General features: G+C 38.8%; 1 long non-coding RNA gene across 1 annotated transcript in view; it reads right to left on the reverse strand.

The window, feature by feature from the left end:
- The window catches only part of LOC142871901 (uncharacterized), a 52555-nt gene extending 37510 nt beyond the window's left edge, over positions 1–15045 (reverse strand). Inside the window, exons 1-2 of the long non-coding RNA XR_012920084.1 lie at positions 14613–15045; positions 13127–13242 (exon numbers count right to left, since the gene is read on the reverse strand). This is a non-coding gene — a long non-coding RNA (uncharacterized LOC142871901). The remainder of the gene's footprint in view (positions 1–13126; positions 13243–14612) is intronic.
- Between the last annotated feature and the right edge of the window lie 1197 nt (positions 15046–16242).

Here is a 16242-nt window from a genome sequence, read left to right on the forward strand (position 1 = left end):
CAAAAGCACGTGTTTACATTTTTCTAGAAACGAAAGGAAAATAATGAAAATAGGAAAAATATGTTAGATTTTTAAACTACAAAGCATTACATATCACGTGGACGTGCCAGTTGCCTAGAATATGTTATACTGAAACAATAACAAAATACAGATAACTATGAATAAATTGGATTTTTCTCAACTTTTGCAGCCAAGATTGATTTCTTAAGCTAAAGGCTTGGCAGGTCTGAGACCTTAATCAATACTTATTGATAAACATTAGCATTTCCTCAATATTGCTATTTTTCACATCAACCAGAATGTGCATCCAACAATCAAGTTTATTAACATCTTTTAATAACAATTTACATATGGCATAAAGGTAAAACAATTGAGTATACAAAGGTGCTCACCCCTGATCAGCCACTTTCATAGCAAGATCTATATATTCTTCAATGTCAGTTTCACAGAAAAATAGGTAATAGAAGAGAAGCATTTACCAGGCATTTCTAAGAAATCAACTCAAACTTAGAAATGGAATGCACATTTCAGGGATTTATTATATTAGCATGATCAGAAAAGTAAAGACTGGAAAAGATTAACTATGGTGGGGAAAGGTAAACTGTAGCATTATCAAAGAGGAATATCACTGTATGTTTTAATTAAATCTGAAATTTAGACTATAGTACATCTCATAAGACTTTAAAGGATTAAGTTTGTATTTTAGAGTATAAGAAATAATTTTGACTATTTAAAATGAGCCTCCCTTTCTGTTTTTCTTACTGACTCCACAAGTATTTATTTCGAAAAGTAAGAACTCACAAATTTACTTCAGTGTTTGTTCTATATACACATTTTTTTTATTTGATGGGGCTGAAGTCTGACTAAGGTGTAAGTAGCCCTTTCTCCCCAAAAAAAGCAAAGATCAGCAAGAAGACCACACAGCAAAACTACAGTAACACTCAACAACATCAAAGTGCTAGTTAAGCAAAAGATTCAACTATGCAAAGTGACTAAAGTGTTTTCTCTAAAGTCGATGCCTAAACACCCCACTGTCCCTACACTACACCACAGAGACCCTGGCGGAGGAGGACACCTGCATGTTTTATCTGATTCTTGCTTCTTGACACACACCCAGCTCCTTCCCCTGTACTCAGAGCACTGGGTCTATTCCCTGAGCACTCAACGTTGAGCTGTGTTTAACTGTTAGGCTGCACCGTGCCGTGGACTTGGGGTCATGTCTGATTTCTCTCTACATGACCAGCAAGCACATGGCCCCGTCTCTTGCATGTACAGGTTAGCAAGTGTTCGATGAATATTTGCTGAGTGAGAGCGAGTGAGCTAGTAAGTTGAAAAGGGCTACAAGAGACTGATGGAAAGAGAACATGATGTCATCGTTCTGATGAAAAGGAAAGGCAGAGGAAAACCATCAAAGAGCCCACAAGAACTCTTTTCTTTAAAAAGAAACATGTCTAGTTAGAAATTTAGAAAGCAGATAAATATAAACTAAAAAATAAACAGAAAACTCATTTTGCAATTCTGACACTCAGAGGTAATTTCGCGTGTTAATATTTGTCCTTCATGTTAGTATTTATGCTTTGCTCTCATTCTTTCTTTTTCTCTTATGCTTTTATCATCACTGAAACAAGAAAATGATGTACTCTAACCTTATTCCCTAGTACGATACATTGTGGGCATCTTTTCATGTTATTACATAGACTTCTATATTATAACATTTTTTAGGGATGGATTTCGTTACTTGTAATATAATTGAGCTAAATGACTTCCTGTTTGAGTACACTGTTGTAGGTAATTTTTACTTTTTAACTATCATAAATAAAGCTAAGAGAGCTATTCTCACAGATGTTATTGTTATTGTTAATTATCATTAGCTGAGTCTATTTAATATGAGGCAGTTAACCACGCCACTGAAGGCATCCTTGTTATATAGTTAGTTTAAATTCTACATAAACTGACTGGAGAGCCAAAGATGAATAATATGATCAATCCTTATATTACACTACAGTGTCAACAGAGGGTAAGTATCGACTTCAAAAAGCTTTCTACTTAAAAATATTAAAATAAAGAAAATGACATGTCCTACAACCCTCCAAGGGTAAAAGAGACATCATGGCATATAATTATAAATTATAGATACTGTGCTGTACATCAGATCTCCAGAAGTTACTCATCATGACTAACTGAACCTTTCTACCCTTTAGCCAGTACCTTCTACACATCTCCCTTCCTGCAGCCCCTGGTAACCACCATTCTATTCTCTGCTTTTATGTGTTTGATTATTTTAGATTCTGCATATAAGAGATATCATGCAGTGTTTTCTTTCTGTGTCTGGCTTATTTCACTTAGCACAATGTCCCCCAGGTTCATCTATGTTGTTGCAAATGGTAAGGTTACCTTTTTTTTCAAGGTTGGATAGTATCCCATTGTGTACATATACAGTATCACAATTTATTTATCCATTCATCCATCAAAGGATACTTAGTTTGATTCTGTATTTGGGTACTGTGAACAATGCTGCCATGAACATGAGTGCAGATATCTATTCAATACACCGATTTCACTTCCTTTGGATAAGTACCCAAAAGTGGGATTGCTGGATCATATGGTAGTTCTAGTTTTAATTTTTTAGGGAATCTCCACACAGTTTTCCATAATGGTTGTATTAATTTGTATTTCCACCAACAGTGTATGCAGCTTCCCCTTTCTCCACATCGTCACCAACATTTGTTGTCCCTTGTCTTTTTGATAAAAGCTATTCTTACTGCATTGAGGTGATAACTCATTGTGGTTTTGATTGGCACTTCCCTGATGACTAATGATGTAGAACACTTTTTCATATACCTGCTGGCCATTTGTATGTCTTCTTTTGATAAATGTCTACTCAGGTGCTTAACCCATTTTTTAATCAGGTTATTTGGGTTTTTTGTTGCCATTGAGTTGTTTGAGTTCCTCATATATTTTGGATATTAACTCCTTGTCAGGTAGAAGATTTGCTCTTCTGTCTTGAAGAAATAGCGTCACTCAATGCAATTTGGTTCGCAACTTTTGTCACATTGGTTAATACTATCATCACTCAGTCTTTTCACACCAGACTTCCCACAATCAGATTATCCTAACTTCCTGCATATTAAATCCTGAGTTTTATGTTTCCATGATTAACACTCTTCACCTTTTATCTTGTAGGAGTAATTGTAGATTTTTTGCATATCAATAACTGTTGAAAAGAGTCTTTCAGCTGCTCTGTATAGTTTCTCTCTTAAAAAAGAAACAAAAAAAGCCCCTCTTTTCCTTTTCTTAAGATTCAGCAGCACAAAAAGCCAATCTGTGCTAAGAAGAAATGCATTTCTTTATTCAGGAAAGAATTTGTATATGGCACAATGTGTCTGTAAGTGAAAGGGAGATGTATGGTCCTGGGCATAGTCTGGGAAGGTAAAAACAATGGCAGGCATTAAATGACTCATTCACTAGGAAACATCTTTCTTCTTCCTTTTAATGCTGTAAGGGAGGAGGATTGTATTCTTTTCCAGATGCTATCTAAGACTTATAGGGGAAGCCGTATTTTTGAAAGGAGACTGTGAACACATGAAAATCTGCATCATGTACATCCAGAATACTAATGTTTGACACAGACAATGGCATGTCCTCAAGTTTGGTAAAGTCCTGTGCAAACAGAGCTTCCATACATATCTGAGAACATCTCCTACCACCACCCATCAGATGACCATCCTTAAGTCTCTTTTATATAGACTACTAGCTGGAGCCCTAACTGAAAACCAAAGATACTGAGAGAACAAAAAAAATGTGGAACTATATTTAAAATTTTTAATGGAAATAATTTTTACAGTCATAACAATTACTAAAATTAACATGGGATAAAAAACTATAGATGAATAAGCATGAAAGAAATCCTTTTATAATTTAAATTTTTCCAGGATGTGGAGGAGGGAAAAAACTCCCAGATAATTTACACAAAACCGTGATTACTCTGATACCAAAACTTAATACAGGTGAAGGAAGTTAAAGCACATCATATTCCCGATTGGGCAATTATTTTATTAGTATATGAAGAAAAGAAAAATAAAAAAGAATAATATATCCTTGGGGTTCACGTCAGAAATGCAAAGATACCTGGGCTTAAGCTCCACAAATTCTGACTCAGCTGGTCCAGCATCTGACCGAGACACAAGTCAGAGTCTAAAGCGTAGTCCGAGTTGAGACTGCTGGGATGGCTAGTTAGCCTGATTCAAGTCACATTATATACTCTAGAAAGGCAAAGAATTAAAATTTTCAATTTAAAAACATAAAATTACTTCATGAAAATCTAATCATAGGGACACATTTTCTATATATATCATTAAAAACCACAAATTCTAAAAGGAAAAAAAATTGCTAGATTTGACTATATAAAAATTAAGTGTTGAGAGGTGGCTGGTTAGAAACACCAGCTGGCAGATTATCTCAGAAAGAAGGAAAAGTTTTAGGTGAAAAAGAAAAAACATACAAGCATAGATTGGGTGTAAGTCCAAAGGAAAAAGACCAGAATTTGGCAGAGATTCCACGGGAAGAAGTTGTGGAGCAGAACAAGAAGGAGCAAGATATAGGCAGTGGTCAACCGCCAAGAGGCTTGGAGTCTGGCAGAAAGGGTGGGTGGAGCAGTTGGTTTCTCCCTGCCTCACATCACTGGCAGTCCGCAGGCTCCCGAGCAGCTGGAGAGCCTTTCTACCCTCAGGAGTCCAAAGGCTGCTGCTGCCAGTGAGCTGGGAGCTTCTTGAGGACAAAGCACCAGGCTGCCAGCCCCCCTGGGGGTGCTTCCTGTCACCACAGACCCAGGCAGGGATGGCAGGCACCATATTGCTTGCTTCTCCACCCACTGTGTACCTTGTCCTCCCCAGGGAGCTTCAGCCCCTCAGTTTTCATCTTGTTCATTCCCACACAAACATTTCCCAGCTCCAGCCCTGGCTGGCAGGAGCCACAGGGCCCAAGTGGGTTCCAGAGGACCCGCATGACCCTAAAATCGTGACATTCTGGATGGACTGCCTTCCAGAGAGAGGAACAGGGATGACCAGAGTGTTAGCTTTCCTCCATCCAGAATCATTTTCTCTTTTTCTCCTCCCCTGTCTGTGGCTGCCAATAGAGTCATTTGAGCCAGGGTTTTCAGGAGATGCTGCTTCCCCTCTGTTGGGGCTTCCACAGAGAGTGGGGCTCAAGCCTTTCCTCTTAAAAACTGCAGAGAACTAAGTGCTGCTCACTAGCACTCCCTGGTGTTGCTTGCCTGGCTGCTCTATCAGGGCAGGGCACACCCTAAAGTGGAGGAACATCAAACCTGCTGGAGCACCCCATAGGCAACTTGGGACCAGCACGCTTCTCCCTGGCACAGTGGGGATTGATCTTTGGGGACCCAGGGACAGTTCTGCAGGCCAGATCCCATACCGCCAGGACTTGATCATGTTTCTCGGGGGGCATGGAGGGGAGATTTGTGAACTATACTCAGGAGGTGAGGGACCCCCACATGGGCAGAATTGAGAGAGCACAGTGTGAGTCCCAGCCACAGGGCACTCATGGAACACCCTTCGCTCCACAGGCAAACTACATTGTCAGCCCAGGGCGGGATCCTGGACAGAGAAGCCCCCAGCCTGCAGCACCATCATGGGGGAGCTCAGCCAGTTTGAGCTCCTGCCTGCTGGCAGATGCTGGAGGGAGACTATGAAGCAGGGGAGGAGGGAGAAGAGCAAAATCCCTTCCCGACAGCCAGACTGTGTCACTCAGATGGCACCTGCCTCCACAAGCAGATTTTCTAGCTGGGTGGGGCCACCTCAGCCCCTCCCTGGCAGCTTTCCCCAGAAGGCTGGGAGGAATATTTGACCCCTGCTGAAACAGCTACCTGACCAGCTTTTGTGGAGCCTGAGGGCAGGGTCACCCAACATAGCCATGCCCACCCTCACTCCCCCACCTGCCTCTGCCATGATAGAGAATAAGGACTCACCTGGAAATTCCAGGGCCCCACACGCCACCTGGAACATTAAAATGCTTCGCCTGAGTGGCTAGAGCCAGTCACAGGTCCCCAAAACAACACTGCAGCTCACTCCTTTTGGCAAGCACCACCTCATGACAGGGAGGTCAGTTTGCACAGCCCTTTACAGCATTTACTGACTCAGTCATACAAGGTATGGTTGCTTCTCACCTACAAGAATCACCTACTGTCTCAGAGATGACACTGGGTGTGCCAATACAATTCACACTGCTGAGAAGACCACAGGGCTAGGGAAACAAAAAGGATCTCAAATACCTCCATCTTCCCTTATCAAAGAGAGTCAGGGAATCTTTCCACACACATGTAGCTCACTACTGCTCCAGCCTACAAACAACTATTAAGAGCAACCGAGAAAGCCACCACCATTTATAACCAAGGCATCTAGCCAGAACCTTGGCCCCTATCAAAGCGCCCACATGCAAAGCCAAAGGTTCTTACTCAGTATATGCTATAGACATTTCCGTGTGAGTGAGGGAGGCATTGGATTCTCATAAGGAACATGCAACCTGGATCCCTCACATGCATGGTTTATAGTAGGGCTTGTGCTCCTACAAGAATCTAATGCCACTGCTGTTCTCACAGGAGGCAGAACTCAGGCAGTGGTGTGAGTGCTGGGGAGCAGCTATAACACTGCTCACCTCCTGTGCAGCCAGTTCCTAACAGGCCATGGACTGGTACCAGCTTTGGGGGAGTCAAAAGTGATACATGAATTATCAACTGCACAGGCAGTTGGCACTCCTGTTGTTCAAGGGTAATTTTATTGCCTAAACCATTTGGCCTTTCAAGTGAGAAGTGGTCAGATTCAAGATGGATTCTGAATATAGTATCAATAGAAGTTTCTAATAGATTGAGTAAACATTTGGTACTTAAGTTTAGTTCTTATTGTAGCCATCTAGTTATAGAGCTATTATTTTCATTTTCACAATAGTACACTAGACTATAAGTTGATGTGTTTTAGCCCATGGTGATAGGATTATACTACTCTGTAGTCTACTTATCATTAATAACTGTTATTATTCATATATATGGGATATATATAGGTATAATACACACAGTATTTTTCCCTAATATATGAAAAAAAATACTATTTCCTATTTAACATTCTAGAAACAAGTATCTATGTTTTCAATCTTTTTTAACCCCACAATAAATAGTACTAAAACCCCAAATTGACAATCTAGAATTTCTGAAAATGACCTAGACCACTGCTTCTTAAGCTTTTTAGTCATACAAGTCACATGGAAATGTTGTTAAAATGCAGTTTTTGATTCTGGAGTTTTGGGAGATAAGATTTCCAGAATGGTTTAATGATGAGCTAGAAAATTTTTCTCTGTCAAAAAGCAAGGATAAAACTGGATAAATTTATCAAAAATCACTATTTAAAGACTCTGGAAATTGACCAAAGAACATGCAACAAATTGAGACGTACTTATCTAAGAAAATTTACTGGGGCATTCTAGCCAGAGATTTTTCCCATCTCTGCACCCTGACCCACCAATTCTGTGGAGCAGAAATTCTATCCAGACAGGCAGGACAGATCATAAAGACTGGAAGCTCTGCTCCCTGCCAGAGGAGAACTTGCAGTATTTGGAGCAGATAATAGAAGATCCTATTACTGAAAATAATAAAGATATGAGTGGTAGACATACCATAAACAGGGAAGGATAACATAAGCCTGAGGTCCATACTAGTTAGGACAATCAACAAAACAGCATACTAGCTAGAAATGTGACAGGTAAATTCAGGAAAATGAGATACCCAGAGGGCCTTGCTGAGATCCCACTTGTACCTTGTCATCTGGAAGACTACGCACATGCACAGAGCCGTGTGTGTGTGTCTGCTTAGGAGAAACCAGAGAAGGTCTTGCAAATGCAGAACATATAAACCAAGGCTCACTTGTAAACTCCCTGAACTTTGAAAGCAGTCCTCACGAGGGCCCCAATTATCTTACATTCTGGTACACACATCCTCATTGTTGGGTGATCTTCTCCCTTGAGGCAAGACCTATGATTTGCTTCTAACAAATAGACTATTGCAAAGATGATAGAATGCTGCTTCCTTGATTATATTACAAAACATTTTAATGTGTGTCTTACTAGGAAACTCCCTCCCTTTCTGGTTTTGATGAAGCTACCTCTATGATTTACACTATCCTATACAGGGGCCCATGTGGCAATGAACTGAGGAAAGCCTCCTGCTTACAGTCAGCAACCAACTGAGGTCTTCAGCCCAATAATTCACTGGGAACTGAATTTTGCCAACAACCATTTCAACTTGGAGGTGCATCTTTCCCCAGTTGAGCCTTGAGGTGAGAATAACAGCGCTAGCCAACACATTGATTGCATCTTTCTGAAACAGATAATATAGCTAAGCCAAGCCCAAACTCTTGACCCACAGAAACTGTGAGATAATAAATGTGTGTTATTTTAGGGTCCTAGGTTTGTGGTGATATTATTACATAGCAATATATAACTAATACACCAAGCCACACAACAATCCAATGGTAGAGTGAAAGACTTACTGGTTCAATGTGCTTAAGCACAATTTCTGGTGAGTCATTGGCTGACCACTAAGCTGTACTGACCCAGGGAAAACTCCTAAAGGAATTCTTAAAAAAATAAAAACTAGAATAAAAAAATATTGGGCAGAGACATCAGGGGCCCCATGCTGCAGAAGAAAAAAGACTCCACAGAATTAGTTTAGCCAAGTCAATAAAATAAATAAACAAGAATAAGCCCCAAGCAGATTGTTGGGGAAGGGGAGGAGGAAAGATGAAAATCTAGAGTTGCTACAATTAATTATCTAAAATATCTGGTTTTCAGCAAGAAATTAAGAAACATGAAATGAAATACGAAGATGTGATCCATCAATAAAAACCATCTCTGAGGGCACTTATCAGACAAATATTTCAAAGCAGTGATTATAAATATGTTTAAAGAACTAAAAATGAAATACTCTTTAAAAAATTAAAGGAAAGTATAATGGCAATGACACATCAAATACAGAATATCAATAAAGAAATGGAAATTACTTTGAAACCAAATGAAAATTCTAGAATTGAAATAAAAATTCATTAGAGGGTCTCAATAGCATCTTTGAGATGACAGAAGAAATAATCAGAAAACTTGAAAATAAATCAGTAGAGATCATCTCACCTGAAGAACAGAAATAAAAAGAAGAGACAGAAAGAATGATTCTATAGTCTAGTGTGAGGCTCAAGAATCAACATTTCTAACAAACTCCCAGATGAGATTGATGCTACTGTCCAATAGACCACTTGTTGAATAATAAGGCTCTACATTCAATTTCCTTTTGTACTGTCTCTTAAAAAAACAATGATAAGCAAGATAATAATGCAAAAATGTGAAAAGGAAAATATCTAAATTCCTCAAGAGTTCAAACTATCTTCAAATATTTCAAGGGCATCCAGGTATATTCTAACAATAGTATCAACTCTAATTTTTTTAACACTTTCTTGTAACATATTTAGCAGATTCTGTCTTTGTTCAAAGGGACAAATAGATTCCATTCTCTCATAACAGTAAATTTCTCATTCAGAACACTTATAATTGACATCTTCACTAATTCAGCCTTGCTTTCCCATCTTAATCAGAACAGCTGTCTTATTGTGTTTCTAATTTGATTCATTTTATGTTCTTCCCCTTGTAAGGTAAATTAATGAACCTCATTGAGATAAAAGTGATCAAAATTCAATGACATCTGCAAATGAGCATGCAGTACCACCCAGAGGAGCTCATAAATATAATACATTATTCTCATAAACAAAAGCTCATTTAGTAACTTTGACCAATGCCATGTTCTTAGATTTATCTAACACAGAGAGGTCGAAAGTAAGCATGAAGGAAATCATCTGCAAAAATTACTGCCAGCATTTTACCTGCCAGGAAATAGTCTCTGAAAATTAACTAACTCCCTCTGTCTGAATTATTACCTATTCTTCTAGTAATGCACAATGCATTAGCCCCAAGAATCCAGGAACAATAGTTTGGTTGTATAGATTATAAAATATTTTGTGTGTCCTTTTCCTGGTTGACATTTTATTTTAGAATTGAATTAAAATGACCTCAATTTGGAAGAGATTTGTCCTTTGGATCAGAAACATTGGTCCAAAATTGTTGTACAAATGATTTGATTTATTAAATATCTCCTAGAATGGCTTGCTTTGGGAAGTAGGAGATTGTACATAATATATTAAAATGATTTTCTACCTACCTTGGAAGGCTTTGGTAATGAATCTATAGGTAGCCAAGAAGGGATTTGATCTCTTCTTTAGTAATTTATTTTGTTAAAATATTTCCAACCAAAAATATGTAGGATCAGAAGAAATAGACAACAACATGACGATAGAGGATGATTTCCATTCCTTGTCAGTAAATTTGGTTGAAAATTTGTGGAATGGGAATAATTGAAATTTCATGTTCATAACAGGGAAATGAGAAAGAAATTAGTATTATCTAATCCTCCAAGTAGGCATTTTAACATGATATTTCTTCTTTGCCATTAAGATAATGAACTACCCTGCCTATTTCAGAATGTCATGATGGTCAAATTTAGTGCTTTGTATATTCTAACTGGAAACATCAAGAATATGATAATTAGAGTGCAGTAGAATATAAACAGGAAAATCCAAAGAAAAAAATTAAATCATTCTTAAGAATTTGGGTTACTGTATGCAAACCAACCTTAAAGAGAAGAGAAAGCAGAAAATTTCTGCCCTCTGCTATTTTTCAATATTTAATTGATTAAATTAAATAACTGCATTTTATTGGATTTGAGGCATATTTCAAATATACACACAATACATCAGCCAAAGATAAAAATCAATTATATGTCAATGGAGTGAATTATATAAAGGTATTTAGAAAAAGGTAGATAGGCATAGCTAAAGTGGACCAAAATTTAATTCTAAGAATTTCCACTAAATAACAAAAACAACAAAAAATTATGTGCAGTCATCACTATGATTCACAGAATCTATATAACAAAAATAAACTAGAAGCTCAAAAAAAATCTATTCCTGGAATTAAGATTAAGAGCCATTTCTTACATGGGTCATTTAAGGAAGATATTATTGAACAATGTTTTCAACAATATCTTCACAGTAGAACCAACAAAAGGTTTTTCATAGGGCTATTTTTTATATTGCCCCTCAAATACCAAAACTCCGAATAATAGAAGCGTTTTTTTAAAGGAGAATTGATGGGTAAGAAATGAAGAGGAAGGGGAGATGTCTAAAATATTGTATCCATAAATGGATCTCTGTTATGAACAGACTTAATCCATGTATATATGTTAGAAGGTCTAAATCAATGATTCTTAATTGAGATGTATATCAGAACTGCCCTAACTCTGTAAGCCTAGTACCCAAACCAGAGGTCTGATTGAATAGGGCTGGGGTAGAGGTTTGACAAAGCTCACGATAGGATTCCTTATCTGCACACACACAGATAAGGAACACTGCTTAGGAGCAAATGTATGAACTGTCAACCCCTCAAGCAATCTCAAACAATATTTAGATAAGTATTTATGGTAAAAAGTTCAAGATCACATAACAGTTATTGACATGAGGTCATCGATAGCTTCATTTTTATGTTCCTAGATAACTCTCCACCCTACTCCAGCCTATGATATGATGTGAGATGCTGACCCCTCTGCACTGTGCCAACTTGAGTTTACCATTGCATTTTCCAATGGGCAGCGTTGGAGGGTCCCAGGAGGAGGCAAGGGGAATGAAAACTAGTCATCTATTCACTTGGCTCTCTATCCAAGACTCACATGAGCTTGCTACAACTCTTGCCCACAAAGCTCATCACTTGACCACATTTTTTCTCTCTCCAAATTTTATGACTACACACAGTTTAGAGGTATAGTGGCTTCCACATGGTACTTGCCCTGGGATGTGACAATATCTTTTGTGGATTTTCTACGTCTTGCTCATATCTTCATGAAAATAGTCTCTCTATTAAGCTTTCTCAAAATTACTCATTTTGAGACTTCTCTGTTTTCTTCTAGGACCTGATTAAAACTCCTAAAAAGTCCCCGATCCTAACCTTTGCCAGATTAATGATATTTGTAGAGTTTAGATATACAAGCCACAGAAGGGCAGGGTAAAAAAAAATTGGGATTTTTTTTGGACATGTATAGTCCAGAATATAAGGCATAACATGTAATAAAGTCTATATGATATTTAGAATATGTATATTTCTAAAATTATGTATATGTATATACATATGAATATGTATATATGTATATGTATATTTTTAAAATTTATTAAATATGTATATTTAAAGAATATGTATATTTTTAAAATTTATTAAATATAAATAAATCATGTAAATTAATCAAAGAATATATTAAAGACCTATCTTCATTTTTACTGATTGATATTTCTAAAAATTGAAGTAGACACATTGCATAAATCTTAAATATTTAACCATATAAAGAAATGAATATATAACTGGAAATCTTCAGTCAGAATATATGAATTTATAAAAAACATATTGTCCTAAATGTGACCAACAGATCACTCTGCAATTAAAAAACTGCTTGTTGATGTACAGCTAATGCAGCCGTTTGACCTGCAGATACCAGGGAAGTGTGTAAGTGATCACTTTCGAAAATTTCTCCAGTGACATCTGTTTGTTTTTGCTATAGCAGTGTTTTGTAAGACAAAATTTATGAAATGTTCACAGCATGAAATACTCTAAATCCCCCAGTTCATATCCTAATGATTAAGGGATTTTGACATCACAGACTAGGCTGTTGGATCGTACGCCATCTGTATAAATGGCTCTTATATTTAGATTCCCAGCTAAGTAATCTTCTGCTCTGTCCCTACAGCGTAGCTCTTTTTTGAGAGTTAAATTGACGTGTTTTAGGAGTCAATTGAGCAATATTTATATTTCAGCCATTTCTACTAAACATCCAACAATGACATTGGCCAGAACCAGAACCAGAACCAGTACTCATATGTTGCGTCAAATGTCGTCTATCCTATTGTGCAAGTATAACTAAGAAGACATTGATGAAGTTCACTAAGCTGAACCCAGCAAGGGCTGTACCCCAAACCCTCACCTTAGGAATCTGTGGGTCACATTTTCAATTCAGTTTAATGAGGCCTATTTAGAAGGTCCTAGTGTTGACCATTGGTCTCCTCTCTCTCCCATAATTTGGGTATTGCTTGTGGTATCCTGAAAAAGCAAAAACAGAAAATGAAAATGTTCATCCCAGTGCTATTTCATCCACATTGAATTAGTCGAACAACATTTTGTTTCCCATTATTTTTATCCTGAGAACAAATCTATGGTCTTTTTGACTAGCCAGGATTTCTGCCCTGAGTTTGTTTCTGCTGAGTCTTTTAAGAAGAAGCCTAGCATTAATTTTGGGCCTTGTGGTAGCATCCCTTTGAGGATAGTTAACTCTATGCAAGGCTTTTATTTAATCGATTCGCATGAAGTTTGAGGGCTCTCAGCCTGATTCCTGGCACTCAGAGTACAAAAAGCACAAGCCCCATTTGGTGTATAAGAGCTGGCCCTGCCAGAAACAGAATGGCAATAAAGCCTCCAATAGGCAACCCCAGGAGTCAGGGTTTTTTCTCAATTACCCATGACTTTGAAGAGCCCCTACTCTAATACAGTGCTTAAAATAGAGAATCAGGCAATCTCACCTGGTGCCCAGGACAATGTGATACTCTGACCAGGACAAAAGCAGTCAATTACAACTTTCCAAAGATGTATATCTATTTGTTGATCAAATATATATTTCAAATAGGAAAAATATATATTGTGTATACACACACACACACACGCACTCAACATCTTGCTGCTTACAACATCTGCTTAGAAATGTATGATAGGCTTCTTAGGAATGACAAGACCAGTTAAATCAGCTAAAGCAATTCGGAAGGGGAGCAAACAAAAGGAGAGATGAAAAATTAGGGACAGAGGGAATTTTCAACAATGGTAGAGTGAACATGTAGTGTCTTTTTTGGACCTTGCTTTAGATCATGATGTTTAATACTCTGGAAAATATTTCCCCGGGAAGTAGAGGAAAGGAAAAGCATCGATGGGCAGGATCTGTGGGGAGCTGTGGATTGGAGTTTTCCCCAGACACAGGCTCCCCTGGTTCTGAAGCAACAACCTGCTGAGGATTTACCTTCCATCTGTGGGGAAGCAGAAGCCAAGGGCACGTGCTATAGAAGGAGGCAACTGCCTCCTAACTTGAACCCAGGGTTCTAATAGCTCCTCAGGACCCACCTTGCAGCAGGAGGCCTGTGGGGCTTGAGCCTTGCAGCCTTTAGGTACATTCGTGCAGCCGGGCAGAGTCCCCATGACTGCACAGTACCAGGGAAAGTCTGCAGTTTGTTATTCCAGATGTTGTGTGTTGTGCTTGTGTGTGTGTGTGTGCATGCATGTACAGGTATACATGCACACACCACAGAGTGAATTAAAAGGGCTCAGTCACAGAATAACTCTGTTGATACCTGTTGGGAAAGGCAGTCTCATGTGCACAGTCTCCCAATCCCGTAAGAATGGGCCTTGAGCCTAGAACACTGCCTTACCAACTGTGGAAATGTCGTCTCCTCTTTCAGACTCAGAGAGTATTCCTTTGTTCTGCTTACGCATATACGTCAGTGGCCCTCAGGCATGCCCCGGCTTTCTGTATTATACTTCATGGGGTAGGAGTCAGGGTCCTTCTATTGGTGGTAGAGGGTTATGCACAGGCAAATTGCCCTGCTTGGATGCCAGGGGCAGGAGATTGGGGACCAGCAGGCCAGGGGGCCTGACGCACTATTGAAGCTGATCTTGTTCTGTCTCTTCTCTTCTCTGGATGAAAGTGTCGTTCCATCCAGGGCTTGACTATGTTGTGTTTTCCTTGACGACTCCAATACCAAGATGCAATGGGCAGAAGTGTTGGGACTTCTATTCCTGGCAGTTGGCATAGTGATAATCTTCACTATCCTCCATATAATTGGAGTTCTTCCCTGTAGTTGGTAAACAGTGCAGGGTGCTCTGCTCAATGATGTCAGTTTGCTTGATGATGCTGGTAGTCAGTGGCAACACTTCTTCCTTTTATTTTGAATTCATTTGTCCAAGAAATGTTTGCATACCTGACTGATTGCAACCGGCACATGGTGGCATAGCCTTATGCATAAACCCAGAGCCCTCTCCCTGGTTATACTGCACCACTGCCCACAGTTTAGAGCCAGGGTTGGGACCAGAACAAGGTAATTGAAGCACCCAAGGTGCACGATTTTAGGAGGTGCTCACTCTCAGGTTGTGTAAGTGCCAGTGTCTCACCTGTCTCACCCTGGTCCCACCTTGGCTAGTGTAGAATTTCCCAAGGCGACAATAACCCTTCAAATCACTCCAAGAAAAAAAAATGAGTCCTCTCAGCAAACATATTTAAGAAATCTTGCATAATTTATACACTTTTAAAAAACTTACTTGGCAAAACTTCCTATTAAAACATTTTAAAAGTCTGGCAATAAAAGAAATCTGCTTAACTTCGCCTAAGCCAGCACTTTCCAAAATTTTTGCCGATTTTTTTTTGCAAGGAATTTGTATTGACACCTTGTAAGAACTCTCTTGGAAACACTAGGCTTCAGTTATGTTAACATGGCTCCAGGAACCTGCAAACAAATGACTGCTGAAGTCTGATTGGTATACTGCTGATCTTGAGTGACTTCCCACCTCTACCTCCTCTAGAAAGGGAGACTTCCTTCCATTATTCTAGGGTCACCCACTCAGAGGTCCCATCCTCCCACATGCTCCCATGCCACCATGGTTAGCTTATTTCTTTAACTCTCATTGTAGGCATCTGTGTGTAATGACCACTCAATTCCACTGGGTTCCAGCAATGGCAACCAACTCCAAATCTACCCCAAACTCAGTTGGTATACTTGTTCTGATCAGCGTTTTTATCCATGACCAAATAAAGAAGTTGACTTTATGTTGAGCAAACTTGCCAGTGACTGGACTGGGAACAAAGGAAACAGCCAATTCATCTGATGGTTAATTATAATCCTCTGAGATGCAAAAATAGCCGGATCTAATGGAGGAAATTGAACCACAATCAAAGTTGATTTCAATGGCTCCCAAACATATAAGACTATGAAACCAAAATGGCAAATTAAAATCAATATGCATAAGATATAGAGGGGATTAAAGTTGGCTCAGCTTGTGGGAGCA

This window comes from Microcebus murinus, chromosome 7 (genome assembly GCF_040939455.1).
Source record: "Microcebus murinus isolate Inina chromosome 7, M.murinus_Inina_mat1.0, whole genome shotgun sequence".
Taxonomy (NCBI): Eukaryota; Metazoa; Chordata; class Mammalia; order Primates; family Cheirogaleidae; genus Microcebus; species Microcebus murinus.